The sequence below is a fragment of the Capricornis sumatraensis genome, chromosome 15 (genome assembly GCF_032405125.1).
Source record: "Capricornis sumatraensis isolate serow.1 chromosome 15, serow.2, whole genome shotgun sequence".
NCBI lineage: Eukaryota > Metazoa > Chordata > Mammalia > Artiodactyla > Bovidae > Capricornis > Capricornis sumatraensis.
The window spans coordinates 66245981-66251231 of NC_091083.1; the positions used below are offsets into that span (position 1 = coordinate 66245981).

Below are 5251 nucleotides of genomic sequence, written 5' to 3' on the forward strand. Positions count from 1 at the left end.
AATTCAACAATTAAAAGGTACAAAGGTTATTTAGTGAACTGTCTCGTTCCCCTCTGTGCTCCAGCCAACACTTGCCTTCCTTGGAGGCAGCTAGCATTACTAGTTTCTACTGTATCCTTGCAGATATATTCTTGTAGGCCATATAATAACATAGATAAAAGAACTTCCTCATTCTGCATTGTGTTTCGTTGTATGGATGCATAATACTTTTTTTTCTACAGTCCACTACTGATGAACATTTCACACGCCAATCTTTTGCTGTTAGAAACAGTGCTGCATAGCTTTGCAGAAAATGCCATTTCATAAATCTGCCGACTAGATTCCTAGAAGTAGAACTGCTTGGACAAAGGGTACAATTTGTATAATTTTGATAGATGTTGCCAAATTACTCTCCAGAGATGATATATATCAAGTTTTTTTTTTACTTCTGACAACAAAGTGTGTGACCCAAGTAAAGAAAGGGTAAGAGATGGGAAAGCTGAGTCTGGACCAGGTTTGGGGAGAGGGATTGAAAATAAATATGTTATTTAAAGTATAAAGTGCTAGGTGAAGAAGGATAGGAGATGAGACTAGAGAACCAGGCAGGGAACAGGTTTATGCTTGGATTTTATTCCGTAGCGAATGGAGAGCAACAGAAAGGATGAGGGAATGACGTCGTTACGATTGTATTCTAAGTAGAGCACTGTAGTGGCTCTGTGAAGTTGCATTTGAACAGGCAAGATGGAAGCAGTAAAATAATTTTGGTTAATGCAATAGCTTTGTCAGACCATGTGTTGTCATTTTTGGGTTTGGAAACTAGAAGGATATAGTGTGCTAAGGGAGACAGAGGATATGGATTTAAAAGAGAAAGAGTGCATCTCACTGAAAGTAGCAAGAAAGGCTTAACTGAATATTACTTAGTTACATTTTGATGGGTGGGTCCATCTTGGATTGGTAAATACAGAGAGGAAGAAATGCAATAAAGAAAATCATGCCAGGGCCTGATACTGGAATAAGCCAGCAATAGGCCAACTTTTTCTGTAAAGAGCTTAATAGTAGATATTTTAGGCTTTATGGAACACATAATGGATTCTGTCACATATTCTCCTCCTCTTTTTTTTAACAACTCTTTTAAAATATAGAAATTGCTAGCCTATAGCCATTACTGAAATAGACCATGGGCAAGGTTTGTACAGGAATGGGATGAGAAGTGGCCTTAGTTACTGATTCTTGGTCTGGAAGGTATGGGATGTACTAGTAAAAGCAAGAGTAAAGGCAGGTTGAGGCAGAACTGTGGGACACTTTGAATATCAGGCTAAAGAATTTGTTCCTACGTTAGACTCACTGAGGAATCATCTATCATACTGACTCTGAGATGGTGACATTTTGCCTAGTACTGTAAACTTACTGTATTGTCAGCTATAAAAAGCCTGGCTGGGAGAACTGTCTTGTGTAGACATTTGTATTGCATGCATATACTGCTGATGGATTGCCCGATATTAGCATGAAATACTGAGTGAGGTCTTAGCCATTTACTGGGGCTTTCCTGGTGGCTTAGCGGTAGAGAATCTCTCTGCCAATGCGGAAGACATGGGTTCAATTCCTGGGTCAGGAAGATCCCCCGGAGAAGGAAATGGTAACTCACTCCAGTCTTCTTGCCTGGGAAATCCCATGAACAGAGGAGCCTGGTGGGCTACAGTCCATGGGGGTCACAAAGAGTTGGACATGACTCAGTGACTAAACAACAACATCTCATTTTATGAAACTGCTTTTATCAGCACAAAGACCAAGAATAGATACTCTGCTCTTGCTGCCTCTAAGTCCTTGAACTCATTTTGAGCACCTTATGTGTACACAGTGGGTGTGCAGGTTTTTGTTGAGGCAAAATAATGCTCTAAATATAGGAAATTCAAAAGATAAAGGATCTCTGAGGTTCTTCTCATTCCACAGTCTGTGTGTCCATGAATTAAAAGGCAATAAATTCTGAGGAAACCCTCAACATAAAATTCTCAGACCATCCACCAGACATGGTATCTGACAACCTTTAACAACTGCTTCTTTATTCCTTTTGGTGGCCAAAGTGAATAGGATAACTATGCAGACTATTAGGACATGCAGAGTTTGGGAGACAACAATTTATCAGTCATCTTTTTTTTCCCTCTAGCTTCATTCACTTTATTTTTCTCATATAAAATTATGTGGTAGCTATGGCTGGAGCCTGGTTCCTCTGCACAGAGACTCTTTACAAGATGGTCAGTGAATTCTGATACAGAGACTTAGTGAATACTGTCTCCTTCCAGAGATCAGGGATGAGTAACTGTGAGTCTTGGAAATGGTGTCAAAAATGGCCTTCATGAAGTTGTCCAAGGTGGCAGTGCAGCCCCTGGCAGAGGTGAAGCAGTCGTCAATGCCAGCCATCATCAGGAGCTTCTTGGGCACAGGGGCTGAGACAGTACCAGTGCCCCTGGGGGCAGGGATGAGGCGTACCAGCACAGAGCCACAGCGGCCAGTCTTCCTGCAAGGGACCATGTGGGGCTCCAGTCTTGTTCCCCTAGTAGCCGTCTCATCACACAGGGATGATGGAGAGCTTGGCCAGGATGATGGCTACCTCTGTAAAGCACTTGATGCCCCGTAGTAACTCCTGACAGTGACAGATGGCTTGAACCTGGTCTGCTGGTCAGCACAGGTCTGCTTAATTCAGGGATGCTCCCAGGAAAAAGTGAGCAATCTCAGATTCCTTGATAGCAGAGAGAAGAAATAGATCTCTTCCAAGGACTTGATCTTCATTTCTTTGACCAGGCAGCCCAGCTTGGTAATGGGGAGCCACTTGTCCTCTTGGCCTTGCCTCTGCGAGGTCCACAGCCTCTGCCTTGGCCTCAACCCCGGCCCCAGATGCCGCTGCCAAAGCCTCTGCAGAAGCTACCGTGGCCTCCCATTCCAGGGCCCCTGGGGCCCTCCTCCGGGCCCTCCCAAGCACCAGCATCATCTGCCATTTGGTGTTTTTACAGAGAAGTGCCATCTTTTCTAATTAAGGCTGTTATTTCCATTTTGAAGCAATTGAAATTTCCCAGTTTTTTAAAGCACATGTTGGTTGTGGCAGTGAAAGCTGTAAATGCAGTAATCAAAGCTTTTTTGATTGTAGCACATTTTCAGATACGCAGATTTGGAACTAAGTCTAACAGGATTATCTGGATGGTTGATAAAGATTATAAACTTACAGGGATCTATTAAGACTTCTTTCAGAAATAAGAAATTGGGATCTCATTAGGGCTTAATTGGTTTCACTTCAGTTTTTTAGCTTGGAGGCTGCTAAGAGTTAATTTATTGTGCAAGGGTTTGGCCGTGTCTGGAGCACAGATTTATTTTAAGGAAAGGATCTCTTTGTATGTTTATGCATTTGTGAGATCAGTCCTGTTTACATGTGAACCCGCTTCTCGATTATAGGGAAAACAGGCAGACAGTTGATGCCAATATTAGAACATGACACTGATTTTGGTTCCACAGATTAAGGGGGAAAACAGGGCTAAAGGTTTTATTCAACTTACCCTGAATGCTGATATTCGAAAATAGAAACCATTGGGGAAAGGTTTGTCAGGAACAGATGAGTAAATTTTTCTCATTTGAATAGGTCCTTGTATCTAGTTAGATATTAACAGTATTGTGTAATGAGAAAGGATCTTTAGCTTGATTTTCTTAACACTTGGATTCCAGTTTATAGGTGAATGAAGATGTGGGTTTAATCACCTAATCTTGAGTTATGTTTTAAATGAAAATAAATTTGCTTTTTGCTATTAACAAAAAGATGTTTAAAAGGTAAGTGGAGGGACTTCCCTGGAGGGCTATGCTTCCACTGCAGCAGACATGGGTTTGATCCCTGGTTAGGGAACTGAGATTCCCATAAGCCTCATGGTGCAACCAGACGAAGGAGGGGGAAAAAAAAGATAAATGGAATCATTAACTGTTTGGAAGATAGCTTAATAATGTTAATTTCTCCCTGTAGCGTTCTCTTTTTTTGGTAAACTTTTTTATTAAAAAATTCACAAATCATAAATGTACAGCTCAATAACTTTTCATAAAGTGATCATACTTGTGCTTTCCAAATCAAAAAATAGAATATTAAGAGCAGCTACTTCAGAAACCCACCTCTCACCTGCCAGATACTATCCCTCTCTCTCTCCCAGGGTAACCAGTATCCTGACCTCTATTACCATTCATCAGCTTTGTCTTTTTTTTTTTTTAAGGAATGTTATATAAATAAGAGTCATATAGTATATATTCTGTCTGGCTTCTTTTGTTCAACGGTAATGACCCATGTCCTTGTGTCAATAGTTTTTTCTTATTGCTGTATAGAATCCCATTATAAAAATATACCGCAATTTATCCACTCTGTTGTTGATGGACATTTGATTATTTCCAGTTTTTGGCTGTTAGGAATAATGCTCCAAAGAATATTCTTCTATGTCTTTGGGTGTATGTGTGTATGACTCTTTGTTGGGTACATACCCAGGAGTGGAATTGGAAGGTCACTGAGTGTGTATACTGCCAAAAGGTTTTCCAGAGATGCTGCGCCATTTATGCTTGGGTCAGCAATCTATGTGAAGTTCATTTTTTTTATATCCTCACCAGTCTTTTAACATTTGCTGAGTCCTACTTCGTACAGGTGTCAGGGATTCACTAGTGAACAAAAGGAAGTCCTCTCAAAGAGTGTGATGAAAAATATATTTCTACGTGCATGTAAAATTTTGTGTATTTAATTGGTCGTGCTGGGTCTTTGTTGCTACATGGGCTTCTCTCTGTTGTGGAGTGCGGACTTTTCATTTCAGTGGCTTCTTCTGTTGCTGAGCACAGGCTCTTGGGGTGTGCAGGCTTCAATAGTTGCTATTCCCGGGCTCCAGAGCACAGGCTCAGTAGTTGTGGCACTCAGGCTTAGTTGCTCTGAGGCATGTGGGATCTTCCTGGACCAAGGATCAAACCTGTGTCTCCTGCATTGGCAGGTGGCTTGTTACTACTTGAGCCACCAGGGAAGCCCCAACACCATGTTGAATATCTTCAATTCAGTTCAGTCCAGTCGCTCAGTCCTGTCTGACTCTTTGCACGCCATGGACTGCAGCGTGCCAGGCTTCTCTGTCCATTACCAACTCCTGGAGCTTTCTCATACTTGTGTCCATCGAGTTGATAATGCCATCCAACCATCTCATCCTCTGTCGTCACCTTCTGCTCCTGCCTTCAGTCTTTCCCAGAATCTGGGTCTTTTCAAATGAGTCAGTTCTTC

The 5251-nt window shown here is 41.7% G+C and overlaps 1 pseudogene; it reads right to left on the reverse strand.

Annotated features, from left to right (window-relative positions):
- Positions 1-2173: 2173 nt before the first annotated feature.
- On the reverse strand, positions 2174-2972 carry LOC138091733 (small ribosomal subunit protein uS5 pseudogene; annotated as a pseudogene).
- Positions 2973-5251: the final 2279 nt, after the last annotated feature.